The 17036-nt window shown below is 45.4% G+C and overlaps 1 protein-coding gene, 1 long non-coding RNA gene and 1 pseudogene across 36 annotated transcripts in view; 1 reads left to right on the top strand and 2 right to left on the bottom strand.

Moving 5' to 3' along the window:
- Positions 1–12492, bottom strand: part of LOC149985566 (uncharacterized) — a 43285-nt pseudogene extending 30793 nt beyond the window's left edge.
- The window catches only part of LOC149985565 (uncharacterized), a 191236-nt gene that overhangs the window by 93724 nt on the left and 80476 nt on the right, over positions 1–17036 (bottom strand). The gene's annotated exons all lie outside the window — the stretch shown is intronic.
- The window catches only part of LOC110524680 (neuronal cell adhesion molecule), a 112355-nt gene that overhangs the window by 65918 nt on the left and 29401 nt on the right, over positions 1–17036 (top strand). The window lies entirely within an intron of this gene.

The raw sequence follows: 17036 nt of genomic DNA, 5'->3' as shown, positions 1-17036 counted from the left end.
TTCAGAACTGCCTCTGATTACAGCTATTAGAACACATTAGAGAACATTTCAATCAAGCACACCACGAGGGAAAACATTATGTTCACTCTAAGCCTTGGTTTTTAGAAGCCAGCAAGGCGTCTTTCAGCAGAGCTGGGTTCAAATACTATTTGAATTCATTTCCAATTGCTTTTGGAGCGTTTGCTTTAGCCTGCCTGGAATGACAAATGGATGGGGTTTTGTCAATTTGCCCCTGTCCCATTGGTTCCATTGTGTTTAACCCCTTATTTCGGTTCATTTGAACTGGTGTGAACATTCTATCTGCACTCGGGAGTGCACCAAACAATGAACTGTGGTTCGCTTTAAAAGGGCGTTCTCGGTCCGATTCAATTCTTACAGCGGTGCGGTCCGCTGCAGGTGAAAACGCAGTCCGGACCAAATACGGGAGAAGAACCAGCATCATAGCTTGAGATTTCTGAAACATTTTATGTGTAGCAGTGCATGTCTGCATATTACGGGGGCTGTACCGGGGATATATAGGCTACTGAATATAGTCTATTCACTTCACAGTTAGAGCAGCTTTATGCGTGGCTTCCTCATGTATGCTGTTGGAAGACCACAAAGCGAAAGTGAAGATTGGGACACACAGGGGATGTTTCATGATGACCATGAATGGACTTAACTAATGACCTGACTTCCAATAAACTAACTAATGTGGACATGTGGTTCTGTTTCTGAATTTTTGTTGATTTGGCTTTTTTTTTTAAACCAACCCGGACCAAATGAAAAAACATACCATGTAACAAATAGTGTCATTCTGATTCGAACTATACCTCAAAACCGTGTGCGAAAACGCCCTTCGTTTTTTCCCTCGGCTTTTCTTAGACGGGATTATTTTTTGGGGGGAAGTTAACACTGAGTGATTCTCCCACCAGAAAACAGCGTAATTAGATTTTCTCACACTTTGAAAGGAGCATTGTTTGCGGCCTCCCTGTCTGAGAGTGGATGGGTCGTTCCTTTTGGAGAGCAACGGAGGGGAAATGAGTTGTATTCACCTGCTCTGTCCAAATGGGGCCGAGGAAAGACCCGAGAGGAAGGGGAACGAGTTTGGCTACATTGGTGGTTCTATAAGTGATAGTGGATTACTTTGACATCCACACACTGATGATCAGTTGTAGTCTCGGTCAATCAGTAGACAGCCTTCCTTCCACGTCGTCGTGTAAGGAATTAGAACTTCGGTATACATGAATGGAATCATAAGAACTATCTTGTTTTAGACACAACGAGCTAAGCTCCTGTGTACATCAGGGTTCCTGAACTGATGGCCCGCGGGTGATTTTATTTGGCCCTACCAAGAACACATTATTCTATAAAAAAAAAAGAAGGTATTGTTGGGACATAAAAGGCTGTAAAAATACCAGCAAATCAGCTCCAAGTGATTTTAATGGTGGAAAACCTTTCCAAACTATTCCCAAGCATAACAGAGAGATATACACGTACATGTATGTGATCGTATACAAATGTAAGCAATCTGTTTGGGCTTTCTGCAGTTAATTTGCAGTACTACAAATTATTTGTAATTATGTTCCAGCCCCCCTGACCATCCGCCCAAGAAAAAAACAAATTGGCGCACGGCTGAATCCAGTTGATGGTCTCCGGTGTACATAACGAGGTGTATGCAATTGCATGTGTCCACCAGAAAGCTCACAGGTGAAGAGCCATGAAACATATGTGTTCGCTCTTTTGAATCTAAGTGAATCTATTGTGTGCAGTATTTTACAGCAGTACGCCATGTTCAATGCACCTTTCTGTCATTTCCGTGTTCACAGGTTGAACCTCCGATCGAAAGGTGGGACGTATGAGACACGTGTTCTTTCATCCGCCACACATCCCGACTCACTAGAACGAATCCCTTCCTCTTCATCTTCTTTCTTTTCTCTGTCCCCTCTCCATGTTTATTGCCTCGGCTCGGTCCTGCAACTCAATTCTTTGTGCTAGACGGTTCGCAAAGAAGACAAAGTGGGACAGAGTTTTAGGGGTAATGAGGAAAGGAACTCCCCATACAGTGTTACATATAGGACCTGGACTGGAGACGCGCACACACACATACGCACACACACACGTACGCACACACACACACACACGTACGCACACGTACGCACACACACACACACACACACACACACACACACACACACACACACACACACACACACACACACACACACTGGCCTGGGCCAAGCGGTGTAGGGAAGCCTATAGAAAACAATGGAAGGGTTTGAGAGCTCCGTAGCCCCTCTGAGGAGCCTTTGATTACTTGTCCTGGCTCTGGGATGTGAGATGGGACCCAGTGGTAGCCTGATTTTTTGAAGTGGGAGCCGGGTATGAGCTGTGGGTTCAGGGAGGGGGCGAGAGGCTGGGTTGGGGTGTAAGTGTGTAGGGGCTAGTGTGTGGCTGAGGGGCTGAGTTGGGGAGGTATGAGGGCCTTATTGTGGAGGAGCTCAATGAATGTGGAGGTGGAAAGCCTACTCAACAACACCGGGTCTATCTCCACCTCCCTTTTATCCTCCCAACCCCACCACCTGCCACTCGACACATTTTCTCACCAAACTTTCCCACAGACGGTAGTAACATATTCTGGTACCTCGTAGTGATCGATAGCTGGATTGTCCTAAAGACAGCCCTGTTGGTATTCAGACTGAACACTTGCTCTATTGATACATTGTGATATTGTGAATAGCAGCAGGCAAAACATGTTCCAGGAACTGATAGCAGATTGTGCTAGAGCCTTAAAGTTTGTATCCACAGTATGTGATATTGTGAAGCAGATTGTGCTGGACTAATACACCACAACAACCCAGCGCATAGTGAACAGGCCCCGAATGACCCAGTGCTGACCATCAGCAGATTATCAAATCAAATCAAATTTTATTTGTCACATACACATGGTTATCAGATGTTAATGCGAGTGTAGCGAAATGCTTGTGCTTCTAGTTCCGACAATGCAGTAATAACCAACAAGTAATCTAACTAACAATTCCAAAACTACTGTCTTGTACACAGTGTAAGGGGATAAAGAATATGTACATAAGGATATATGAATGAGTGATGGTACAGAGCAGCATAGGCAAGATACAGTAGATGGTATCGAGTACAGTATATACATATGAGATGAGTATGTAAACAAAGTGGCATGGTTAAAGTGGCTAGTGATACATGTATTACATAAGGATACAGTCGATGATATAGAGTACAGTATATGCGTATGCATATGAGATGAATAATGTAGGGTAAGTAACATTATATAAGGTAGCATTGTTTAAAGTGGCTAGTGATATATTTACATAATTTCCCAACAATTCCCATTATTAAAGTGGCTGGAGTTGAGTCAGTGTCAGTGTGTTGGCAGCAGCCACTCAATGTTAGTGGTGGCTGTTTAACAGTCTGATGGCCTTGAGATAGAAGCTGTTTTTCAGTCTCTCGGTCCCAGCTTTGATGCACCTGTACTGACCTTGCCTTCTGGATGATAGCGGGGTGAACAGGCAGTGGCTCGGGTGGTTGATGTCCTTGATGATCTTTATGGCCTTCCTGTAACATCGGGTGGTGTAGGTGTCCTGGAGGGCAGGTAGTTTGCCCCCGGTGATGCGTTGTGCAGACCTCACTACCCTCTGGAGAGCATTACGGTTGTGGGCGGAGCAGTTGCCGTACCAGGCGGTGATACAGCCCGCCAGGATGCTCTCGATTGTGCATCTGTAGAAGTTTGTGAGTGCTTTTGGTGACAAACCGAATTTCTTCAGCCTCCTGAGGTTGAAGAGGCGCTGCTGCTCCTTCTTCATGATGCTGTCTGTGTGAGTGGACCAATTCAGTTTGTCTGTGATGTGTATGCCGAGGAACTTAAAACTTGCTACCCTCTCCACTACTGTTCCATCGATGTGGATAGGTGGGTGTTCCCTCTGCTGTTTCCTGAAGTCCACAATCATCTCCTTAGTTTTGTTGACGTTGAGTGTGAGGTTATTTTCCTGACACCACACTCCGAGGGCCCTCACCTCCTCCCTGTAGGCCGTCTCGTCGTTGTTGGTAATCAAGCCTACCACTGTTGTGTCGTCCGCAAACTTGATGATTGAGTTGGAGGCGTGCGTGGCCACGCAGTCGTGGGTGAACAGGGAGTACAGGAGAGGGCTCAGAACGCACCCTTGTGGGGCCCCAGTGTTGAGGATCAGCGGGGAGGAGATGTTGTTGCCTACCCTCACCACCTGGGGGCGGCCCGTCAGGAAGTCCAGTACCCAGTTGCACAGGGCGGGGTTGAGACCCAGGGTCTCGAGCTTGATGACGAGCTTGGAGGGTACTATGGTGTTGAATGCCGAGCTGTAGTCGATGAACAGCATTCTCACATAGGTATTCCTCTTGTCCAGATGGATTAGGGCAGTGTGCAGTGTGGTTGAGATTGCATCGTCTGTGGACCTATTTGGGCGGTAAGCAAATTGGAGTGGGTCTAGGGTGTCAGGTAGGGTGGAGGTGATATGGTCCTTGACTAGTCTCTCAAAGCACTTCATGATGACGGAAGTGAGTGCTACGGGGCGGTAGTCGTTTAGCTCAGTTACCTTAGCTTTCTTGGGAACAGAAACAATGGTGGCCCTCTTGAAGCATGTGGGAACAGCAGACTGGTATAGGGATTGATTGAATATGTCCGTAAACACACCGGCCAGCTGGTCTGCGCATGCTCTGAGGGCGCGGCTGAGGATGCCGTCTGGGCCTGCAGCCTTGCGAGGGTTAACACGTTTAAATGTCTTACTCACCTCGGCTGCAGTGAAGGAGAGACCGCATGTTTTCGTTGCAGGCCGTGTCAGTGGCACTGTATTGTCCTCAAAGCGGGCAAAAAAGTTATTTAGTCTGCCTGGGAGCAGGACATCCTGGTCCGTGACTGGGCTGGATTTCTTCCTGTAGTCCGTGATTGACTGTAGACCCTGCCACATGCCTCTTGTGTCTGAGCCGTTGAATTGAGATTCTACTTTGTCTCTGTACTGACGCTTAGCTTGTTTGATAGCCTTGCGGAGGGAATAGCTGCACTGTTTGTATTCGGTCATGTTACCAGACACCTTGCCCTGATTAAAAGCAGTGGTTCGCGCTTTCAGTTTCACGCGAATGCTGCCATCAATCCACGGTTTCTGGTTAGGGAATGTTTTAATCGTTGCTATGGGAACGACATCTTCAACGCACGTCCTAATAAATTCGCACACCGAATCAGCGTATTCGTCAATGTTGTTGTCTGACGCAATACGAAACATGTCCCAGTCCACGTGATGGAAGCAGTCTTGGAGTGTGGAGTCAGCTTTGGTCAGACCAGCGTTGGACAGACCTCAGCGTGGGAGCCTCTTGTTTTAGTTTCTGTCTGTAGGCAGGGATCAACAAAATGGAGTCGTGGTCAGCTTTTCCGAAAGGGGGGCGGGGCAGGGCCTTATATGCGTCGCGGAATTTAGAGTAACAATGATCCAAGGTCTTTCCACCCCTGGTTGCGCAATCGATATGCTGATAAAATTTAGGGAGTCTTGTTTTCAGATTAGACTTGTTAAAATCCCCAGCTACAATGAATGCAGCCTCCGGATAAATGGTTTCCAGTTTGCAAAGAGTCAAATAAAGTTCATTCAGAGCCATCGATGTGTCTGCTTGGGGGGGATATATACGGCTGTGATTATAATCGAAGAGAATTCTCTTGGTAGATAATGCGGTCTACATTTGATTGTGAGGAATTCTAAATCAGGTGAACAGAAGGATTTGAGTTCCTGTATGTTTCTTTCATCACACCATGTCACGTTAGCCATAAGGCATACGCCCCCGCCCCTCTTCTCACCAGAAAGATGTTTGTTTCTGTCTGTGCGATGCGTGGAGAAACCCGTTGGCTGCACCGCCTCGCATAGCGTCTCTCCAGTGAGCCACGTTTCCGTGAAGCAAAGAACGTTACAGTCTCTGATGTCCCTCTGGAATGCTACCCTTGCTCGGATTTCATCAACCTTGTTGTCAAGAGACTGGACATTGGCAAGAAGAATGCTAGGGAGTGGTGCACGGTGTGCCCGTCTCCGGAGTCTGACCAGAAGACCGCCTCGTTTCCCTCTTTTTCGGAGTCGTTTTTTTGGGTCGCTGCATGGGATCCGCTCCGTTGTCCTGTTTGTAAGGCAGAACACAAGATCCGCGTCGCGAAAAACATATTCTTGGTCGTACTGATGGTGAGTTGACGCTGATCTTATATTCAGTAGTTCTTCTCGACTGTATGTAATGAAACCTAAGATGACCTGGGGTACTAATGTAAGAAATAACACGTAAAAAAACAAAAAACTGCATAGTTTCCTAGGAACGCAAAGCGAGGCGGCCATCTCTGTCGGCGCCGGAAGTTGAGGTAAGATTATAAAAGCAGCAGTTAAAAGAATGCTCTTTGATACAGGACTGTACTGGAAGGTCCAAGCTACGTTATGTTAACCGTTGACTCGCAGCACACAGCAGCCATCAAGAATGTAATTCACACACAACCTACGAAATAGCAGATTTACTACCGACAATGGGGATAAGAAAAATGGGATCATAGCAATTGCTATGATACAAAGACAAATGAGAAATAGGAACTGCTATGAATCCTATGATGCATAACATCATGGAAGGCAATCGGTGTGACAAAATGGGAATTGCTATCATGCATAACATCCTCATTGAAGGTTGTCATTGTGTATCTAAGACCACTAGGACCTCTGCTTCCTCCTCTCTGTCTGGCATAGGCTTTTTTTGTCATGAACCTAAGCTTAAACCAGACTCCCCATATTGGCTCCCTTCCCGAGAGGCTTCCACCCATCAGAGAATAAGCCGCCGCTGTTTCAGAACATCTTAGTTAGGGAACTAAGGTTTCAATCACACCGCCATTGAGGAAGTTGAAGAGGTTTTAGTGGGAGCGGTCGGGGGGGCGCGGATGTCAAGTGTACAGTTTTCTTTTCTTCCAACTTTTCTGGTGAGTTGAGAAATGGAGGCTTTGTCTGTCCGTGGCTTTGGGTTCTGTCTGTCTTCATGTGTCTGTGCTTGACGAACGATCTCTGTAGGTATGGAGATCTGAGAGTAGCCGTGGGCTGCCATGGATACAGAGTGCCGTTTGACAGTGCTATTCCACTAGCAGCTCCTCAGATGTTGTTTTGAAGGAGAGACTTTAGTCTTGAGTGATCCCAGTCCTTCTACACCCAAGTGCCCTTCAGAAACAGTGGGTGAATCTCCAAATGTTGCAATTTTCGGGCGGCTTTGACATTGCGACATTTGGAGAGTCACAAGTGTCATACTGCATAGTAAACAAACCTTTTGTTGTACTCGCTCGCAATGTCCTCCAAGTCCAGATGTCGGCTTGCCCTGTGACAAATACGGTAACGTGTTTTGTATGAGTCTTCTCAAAGACTTGCAATGCATTTCCCTCTACCTTTATTCCTAGCTGAGATGTTTTTGTGTGCCATTTTGTTTGTGAAGTAAGCTTTTTTTTTTTAACTATTCACACAGGGCTTGTTTTTCTGAACTGCAAGAGAAGTTCCCAAACTATTCAACTGATGATAGTCCAGTCCATATGCATTTCTCCCTACTCCCTCCTTCTCCTCCTGTGTTTGTGTATGGTAATGTTCTGCCACTGCTCAGCATATGAATGCGTTGACCCTTAACACAGTCATGCTGTCCACACTCTACACCGCAGACACCAGTCCTAATGTGCTTAAGATCCACACACACACCAGGATCCTATTAGACACAAATCCTAAATAAAACATTGTTCTCACTCTCTCACACCAGACAGGACCAGACTCCCTCTCTCTCTCTCTCTCGCACGTGCACACGCACGCACGCACACACACACACACACACACACACACACACACACACACACACACACATCCGGGTCCGTTCAGTCTCATTGACTTGTCAGGATAGCAGACCCTCTCCTAGTAATTACCGTGTGGGGACCCTCTATTGAAGGTCAAGTTCAGATCCACAGCCTCCTTCCTCTGATTCTTAATCTGCTTTTAATGACTGACTTTCTGTAGTGTCTCGGGTCGCTCCATTCTCCCTTATTGAGATACTGTGTAAAGAGGCAGGAGTCAGACTAATGTACAAAGGCTACAGTCAGGGGCTCATCGTTGCAGCAATCTGCAGTTATCCACTATCCACTATTTCATTACCTGCCATCAAATAGATCATTAGCTAACATTTGCCTCCTCGTGATTATCGTATTGATAGCCTGTTCAGGAACATCGAGGTCATAATTTTTTCATTTTTTGCTGCTCTGAAAAAAATAGCCATCTATCCCAGAGATATGGCTTGAATGTTAGAGCATCATTTGTATGTGAGGACATGACTGACTGCTACAGGAGGATGCTGTTATTGAGCTATTGAAATGGTGACAGGATGAGATGAAAGCAAATGCTATCATGTTCCATTCAGATTGAACAGGCAGTGATTGCCTCGCTCTGTAATGTGTGTGTGTGTGTGTGTGTGTGTGTGTGTGTGTGTGCCCTGACAGAGCGGCACATCTCTCACCTGAATACAAAGAGGCTTCTCACTAAAGTGGCTGTGCTGATTGGCATTGGGTGGAGGGGAATCTGAGAGAGTGTGTGTGTGAGTGCGCGAGCGTTTGTGCATGCGCGTATGTGTGTAGTGGGAGGTGGGGGAAGCTTAGTGAATGCCAATGTGTGTTTTCTATAGAGGGGTGGTAACAACACGATGTGGGACACCGACACACTGTGTTCACATTAACACTGGTCTCCCGTTAACCTGCTCTAACTAGAGGTGGTAATGCAGTCTATAGGACTCACCCTGTAGCCCCCTGTACACTATTGCCCTTACTAGCCTGTGTAGGTAATGCAGTCTATAGAACTCACCCTGTAGCGCCCTGTACACTAATGCCCTTACTAGCCTGTGTAGGTAATGCAGTCTATAGAACTCACCCTGTAGCGCCCTGTACACTAATGCCCTTACTAGCCTGTGTAGGTAATGCAGTCTATAGAACTCACCCTGTAGCCCCCTGTACACTATTGCCCTTACTAGCCTGTGTAGGTAATGCATTATTGACAAATGTAAAGTGGAAAAAATAATGGCTTTGTAAAGCATTCAGAAATGATTCTGCTCACGACTTTTGACTAGGCTAGGTAGTGGTGCCAGACTGTAGGATTTTTCACGTGGCTATATCGGTTCACATATCCATGTAGAACAGCAAGGGAAAATGAGAGGATACAAATAACATGTTTGTTGTTGTTGGTAACTGAATAAAGATGTTTTGTTGTTCAGTGTGAAGTGTTTTATTGTTCAGTCCTGTACGGTGTAGTCATAGCTCTGTGTCCACTGTGGGCCTCCCTTGACAACAGGACTTATTTGCATACCCCCCCCCCCCCCCCCCAATTATAAAACCTAATGAGGAGGATTATGAGTAACATATGCTGATACCGGGTCCGTGAAATTTCCATTGGGATGCTGTTTCCACAGATAAGGGGCCTGAGAGAGAGAGAGAGAGAGGGAGAGTGAGAGGGAGAGGGAGAGGGAGGATTGGGTAAAGGCCGGCCCGGGGGCCGTATGCGGCCCGCGATCTGATTCAATACCTCCTGCAGAATCATGTTCAGATCACATAAAGAATTTGCGATAGTAGAGTTTTAAAAGCGTATTTGTTATTCAAATTAAAAGCCCAATGAATACTTGCCTTTATGTAATGATTTAACTCCCACCGCTTGTGGGACATTTATTTTGAAGGCACGTATAAATAACAACTTCTCAAGGACAGACAGTGATTGACAAGCTGACACACACTTCACAGTTACAAAGATTATTTTTTTTAAGAAAAAGAGAAAAGTCGACAATGAATGTAGGGTGTTCCAGCAAGAGTGGACATCGAAATATTTCTTTATTGAGGTATCAGGGAAAGCTGTGTGCTTAGTGTGCAAAGAGAGCATCGCTGTCTAGAAAGACTACAAATTGTCCCGACACTTCCAGACGAAGCATGCAGAGAAATACAGGAATATGTCTTCTGAGCAGAGGGCAAGTGCATCAAAAGAGTTGCTTTCTCAGTTGCAAAAGCAGCAAGGACTTTTCACAAAATTGCATTCAGCGAACAACGGAATTGCGAGAGCGAGCTATGTACTGTTCTACAAAATTGCTAAACATAGCAAGCCATTCGCTGAGGGCGAATTCATTAAAACATGTTTAATTGACTCTGCAGCAATACTTTGCCCTAACAAGAAAGAGCTGTTTGAAAGTCATCTCTTACTGACTCTCACCTCTCAGCAATCCTGACTATACCTATACTTCACTGCTCTAGTCAATGCCCATCAGAGACTCCACTCCTCACACTGATTGAGTAGTTTAAATGTAATGTGGAGCTCTCTCTCTTTCTTGTGTTTTTGTGCATACCCGTTAACAAGAGTTCTGTCCGTGCTTCTAATAGTACCCACAAAACACCAGTCTCAACGTCAACAGTGAAGAGGCGACTCCGGGATGCTTGCCTTCTAGGCAGAGTTGCAAAGAAAAAGCCCTATCTCAGACTGGCCAATAAAAATAAACAATTAAGATGGGCAAAATAACACAGACACTGGACAGAGGAACTCCTGGGAAGACAGGAGACTGGTGTTTTGCGGGTACTATTTTATGTAGCTGCCAGTTGAGGACTTGTGAGGCGTCTGTTTCTCAAACTGGACCCCCGGAACCTCCCACTCCTCTTTCTATTCTGGTTAGAGCCAGTTTGCTCTGTTCTATGAAGGGAATAGTATACAGCGGTGAACGAGATCTTCAGTTTCTTGGCAATTTCTCGCATGGAATAGCCTTCATTTCTGAGAACAAGAATAGTCTGACGAGTTTCAGAAGAAAGGTGTTTGTTTCTTGGCCATTTTGAGCCTGAAATCGAACCCACAAATGCTAATGACCCAGATACTCAACTAGTCTAAAGAAGGCCAGTTTTATTGTTTATTTAATCAGAACAACTGTTTTCAGCTGTGCTAACAAAATTGCAAAATGGTTTTCTAATGATCAATTAGCCTTTTAAAATGTTAACCTGGGATTAGCTAACATAATGGGCCTCTGTACGCCTATGTAGTTTTCAATTAAAAATCAGCCGTTTCCAGCTACCATAGTCATTTCAACATTAACAATGTCTACACTGTATTTCTGATAAATTTGATGTTATATTAATGGACAAAATAAATCTGTTTTTCCTTTCAAAAACAAGGACATTTCTAAGTGACCCCAAACTTTTGAATGGTAGTGTGTATCTGTCGAAACAGTCGTACACATGATGTATAATCCTGTAACACGAATGTCAGAAATATAATCCAGGTCATATCCTACTTCCTCGATCCCATCACGACACTGATTGCATTCTGTGACCGGGGAGACGTTGTCATCATTTTGATGCTCCCTCATTCTGTCCCCGGTAGTACGGGAAACCTTGTGGTGTTTTTACTGCCAAACAGAGGCTCATAAACCAATGTCTGATTGCATGGGCCGTCACTAGTGCTGATTATTGGAGTTAATTAGGACCGTTTTTCCAGAATTTCTCTTTATTTCCTTATGAGCCACAGCACCTAGTACAGTAAGTTACTGTTGGTAGGGTACTGATTATTTGACTGTTCTTGGTAATGCATCATATTGTCTGGGACACAATGCCGAATCATCTCATGCTTAGCATATAAATTGTAACATTAAGTCAAGTTTAATCGAGCGTTTCCCTGTGCATGCTCTCTCTCTCTCTCTCTCTCTCTCTCTCTCTCTCTCTCTCTCTCTCTACACCTCTCTCTCTTTCTCTCTCTCTCTCTCTCTTTCTACATCTCTCTCTCTCTCTCTCTCTCTCTCTCTCTCTCTCTCTCTCTCTCTTTTCTCTCACTACATTACATTCAGAAGGTAGCCTGGTAAAATCCCGTTCCCCTGTCGGCTCATGGTCGGCTCCGTCTGTTGTGTGAACTGTCCCATTTCCACCGAGCTGTCTTTGTGCAACGAAGGGCTATGTACCAGGTCTGTGTAACGGAGGGCTACGTACCAGGTCTGTGTAATGGAGGGCTATGTACCAGGTCTGTGTAACGGAGGGCTATGTACAAGGTATGTGTATTGGAGGGCTATGTACCAGGTCTGTGTAACGGAGGGCTATGTACCAGGTCTGTGTAATGGATGGCTATGTACCAGGTCTGTGCAACGAAGGGCTATGTACCAGGTCTGTGTAACGGAGGGCTATGTACCAGGTCTGTGTAATGGATGGCTATGTACCAGGTCTGTGTAACGGAGGGCTATCTACAAGGTATGTGTATTGGAGGGCTATGTACCAGGTCTGTGTAACGGAGGGCTATGTACCAGGTCTGTGTAACGGAGGGCTATGTACAAGGTATGTGTATTGGAGGGCTATGTACCAGGTCTGTGTAACGGAGGGCTATGTACCAGGTCTGTGTAACAGAGGGCTATGTACCAGGTCTAACCCTCACCTTCCACCGGAGGTGTGTACTGCTCCATGTGGTGGTGCTGAGCCTCTGACATGTGCAAAACACACACACACTAACACCCTCTGACATGTGCACAAAACCAATTAGTTTGGGGACTGTGAAGTGGCTCTCTCTGGGAAAAGGACAATGGGCTAATTGAAGAGACCATCTCAGTGTGTGTGTCCGTGTGTGCCTGTGTGTGTGCGTGTGTGTGTGTGTGGTTGTATGTGAGCCCAGACAGCTCAATGCAGCATTGAACACAAGGGCCGAGTGTTTCCCTGGAATAAGGAACAGAATACAAGAAAGAAGAAAGAGAGATCTGGGTAAACGAATGAATGGTGAACTGGACAGCAATTGCTGTTGGCCTCTCAGATAGTTGACACTAATGATTTACGTTGAAATAACAGACCACTCAATGCCTGTAGTGTTACTGTAGTGTTGTCGGTAGTTACTTAATAACCTGTTCAGTTAGTTGTAGTAATGGTTTAGTTTCCACTCACATTAGAAAGCACTCAATCACTAGTTAGTTACTAGTAGTATTACTGTAGTGTTGTCGGTAGTTACTTAATAACCTGTTCAGTTAGTTGTAGTAATGGTTTAGTTTCCACTCACATTAGAAAGCACTCAATCACTAGTTACTAGTAGTGTTACTGTAGTGTTTATAGTGTTACTAGTTGCTGCTAGTGTTACGATGCCTTATGTTTGCTATTAGTAATTAGTATTAGTCACTCGTAAAACGAATGGAAGCCCGTAGTCCTCTCTGTCATTAGAAAGCAGATGGAGAAGTCTAATTCAACTTCATGCCCTGCTTTAGTTCAATTATACTTAGAATAATATATCAGTATATATTGATACTTTCACCAGTCTCCTCTAGTCACCCTGTCAAAAGCATCTCTCTAACACTGCTTATAGCAGACTGACAGTTGCTGCTGGGCCATCATCAGCTCTGGACAACAACTGTGTTTTACTCCCTGTTCCACTGCCTCAGCAGTCTGCTGCCATCTGAGCTTTGTAGACTGTGGCTTCCCGAGGTTGTGTCAGCACTGGGCATAGGGTGGAACAAGAGCAATGTCAAGGCATCGTCATTTGGAATTAAGGGTAGTGGCTAGTGTTGGGTTTGTTTGAACCCGGGTGGTACATGTGACACGTGGGTGTTTCTAGGTGTGTTTGTGTGAGGGGCACACGGCGGTGGCAGCGGAGTCGGTGGTGAGCGTTGATTCTTCTTTTTTTTTTTCTCTCCCAATACGGCATGTAAAAAAAAAAAAAACACACAAAAAAGGCGTCTGTTCTTAGGCTTTAGACAGTAGGGATGGTGTTTCTGGATCCAGGTTGGTTGTGGTGTGGAGGAGATCTGGCGGAGATGAGTAGAAAAGAAGAAAAGGATTGACCCCAGCTCTGGTATGCTCTCATTGGGATTTAATCAGACGCACAATAAAGATAACGACTTTAATCTTCGTCAGGTCCTACACCACTGTATAACACAGCGACTTCTCGACCTCCAGGGGCCTCTAACCTCTAGAGGCATGTACATCCGGCCAATTGAATACATCCCGTCAATTGAATACCTATATTGCATTAAGATCACAATAAATGTTGCACAGTAGACATACTGTATGTGGGAAAACAACGCATCAATCATTTTGTATCGAATATTATATAGGGAAAATGGGGAAAAGCATCCCCCTAGTTCCTCGTTTAGACCTCTTGGAGACAGAGTGTTGAGGAAGTGTATCCAGAAGGACTCTCGTCTCAGGAGGAAATTGTCAATATCGCCCCCTTTTACGTGGCATTTTCACGTTTCAATTCCCAGGTAGCGGAGAGAAGACAAGTTGTGCTTTGCCTGCTTGTTTTAAGCACTCTGCTTTTCAGGAGACGAGTAGGGCCCTAGCCCATGGATGGTCCTCCACTTCTCCTGCCAGTGGTCGTACTGTGGGTGGGGGGTATGGGGCCCGGTGGAGCCAGACTGTCACACTGCAACACTTCTCCTAGGGATTATTACCCCCCCCCCCCCCCCCCCCCCCCCCCCCCCCACACACACACACACTCCCCCTCTCTCTTTCTCTTCCTCCTTTCTCTTTTTCTCTCCCTCTCCACTGACCAGCTGGAGGAGAGTTGTTACACCTCATTAATTTGGGAAATTAATTCTGTACGGAGTGTTGGCTTCAGAGCAATGGCTCCCTCTCAGATAAGAATCCAGGGGGCTTTGGGATTCCACATCCAATTATAATTAACACATTTATTCTCTCCCTCATCCAGGCCTGTCATATTCGGTCCTCCTGGTCTTTTTCACTAGATACTATAAATCAGCCAGTTCCTGCTACTTTTCACGGCTTTAAATGAATAAAGTGGCCTCCGCAGTGTGGTGTTTGTAACGTATCTTCAGTTGTCTTGGCATAAAGATCGTTCTGACGATACCTTATGGCCGGTACGATACAAGGGATTTTACAGTAAGTGATCTGTTCTGCACACACGCGTATATTGTCCAGTCTCTTTCATGATTAACTTTATTAGGAGGATTCAGCGCTTTACTACAATGAATTTGAGACTGAGCAGATATGCACTTTGTAGCTTGATATAAAGGCTGTGTTTCTGCTACGGACTCCCCTCTCAGGCTCAGGTCCAGGGCTCCTAGCCTCCTGGCCCTAGCAATTGCAAATGAGCTTGATGAAATTGCTCCCATGGATCTTGTTGTTGTCGGCCGGTGTGCACAGCCCCGGGATTGTCTGCCTTAGGCGACGAATACAGGGTTTCCCCGGGGGTTGCAGCGGCCAGGGCTCCCCCGGGGAGAAGACATGAACCCTTCCTCTACCCCTTCCTTCATCTTCCTCCCGCTAGCTACGGCGTTACTCTATCAGGCACCAGCCATTCGCTCAGGGCTGCTGGGGGCTGGGACTAGCCCTGAATTGATCACTCCAGACCAACCAATCAGCTGCCTGAGGAGGAGTACGGGATGATTCCATTTCCCACGACTGAGTCGAGCAAAGGCAAGCCGAGCTGTCGCCTACAGGCCTGGTTAAGCATCCGCCATAGTTGCTGGAAAGGTGCCGGAAAGGACCATGTGAAATGAAAATATCTGAGCAAAGTGAAAAAGGGTATAATCCGTCTGGGGCTGAGCCCCCAGAGGCCTCACTACCAGACTCCCCCAGTCGTGGCCCCTGACTCACCCTACGGCCATGGGGGGCAGGAAGATGGAGATGAAGACAGACGGAAACAGGTTTTATTGGACTATATTATTCCTTTATTGAGGAACACACCTATAAAATCCCAATTCAGATATCACAGGCTGAGATAACAGAGCAGAGCAGTCTTCTTTATTGTGCCTTAGGCTGAGAAAATAGCTGTGCCATTTTTATGGCTTTAGTGGGACACACACCGGGGCGCCTTAGGAGGAGGATGGCAAGAAGGCAGCAGGAGAAAAATAGGTCATAACTCCAATTTCTGATTCACAAAAATGTCTCACTCTCTTCCTTAGAGCTGTGTAGTATTTCTACTGTTTGAGGGTAGGGTGTGCATGCGAACCAAGTGTATCTACACTATGTTATGATTTGGGATACTGTTGCAACTGTTGAATTATGTAAGATGCAAGGATACTCTCTTTAAATAAAGCACTTCCTAATAGTGAGTGTATAACTCTTACCAAGCCTATGAAAGAGAAAGAGGCTGGTATTTAGAAGAATCCTTGATTGTCAGTCCAGGAACTGACAACTGTTAAGCCTATTCTCCTATTCTGAGTCATCTTTGCAATTGTTCCCTTTTTTGCTTTGGCAATTCCATCTCTATATCTATCTGTCTCAAGTCTGTCTCTCTCTGTCGCTTTCGCTCTGTCTCTTTCTTTCTCTCTCTCCTTCTTTCTCTCTCTCCTTCTTTCTCTCTTTCTTTCTTTCTTTCTTTCTTTCTTTCTTTATTTCTTTCTTTCTTTCTTTCTTTCTTTCTTTCTTTCTTTCTTTCTTTCTTTCTTTCTTTCTTTCTTTCTTTCAGGTGGATAGTGTCATAATTATATTGTTAAGCAACAGCCAAACCCCTTCATACTGACACATGTGATGTTCATGTAACATATCTTCATGTAACTTTACATTGTACTTAAAGACACAATCTGTAATTATTTTTTCTATAAAGCTGTGGGACAGCTAATAGTTACAGCAGGATATATCGCAGATTGCCCCTTTAATATAATTCAACCCTAATCTATACTTAACAAAAATATAAACGCAATATGTAAAGTGTTGGGCCCATGTTAAATGAGCTGAAATTGTCCATATGCACGAAAAGTTTATTTTTCTAAAATGTTGCACAAAATTCATACACCTGATAGGTGTGGCATATCAAGAAGCTGATTAAACAGCATCATTACACAGGTGCACCTTGTGCTGGGGACGCTAAAAGGCCACTCTAGAAGGTGCCGTTTTGTCACACAACACAATGCCACAAATGTCTCAAGTTTTGAGAAAGCGTGCAATTGACATGCTGACTGCAGGAATGTCCACCAGAGCTGTTGCCAGACTATTGAATGTTAATTTCTCTACCATAAGCCGCCTCCAATTTCGTTTTAGAGAATTTGCCGGTATGTCCAACCGGTCAGTCAGTCAATCAGATAGACAG

The sequence above is a fragment of the Oncorhynchus mykiss genome, chromosome 1 (assembly GCF_057628025.1).
Source record: "Oncorhynchus mykiss isolate SJ-2025 chromosome 1, ASM5762802v1, whole genome shotgun sequence".
In the NCBI taxonomy this organism is placed as follows: domain Eukaryota; kingdom Metazoa; phylum Chordata; class Actinopteri; order Salmoniformes; family Salmonidae; genus Oncorhynchus; species Oncorhynchus mykiss.
The sequence above is the reverse complement of the archived record's forward strand: the minus strand, read 5'-3'. Positions and strand labels throughout refer to the sequence as shown.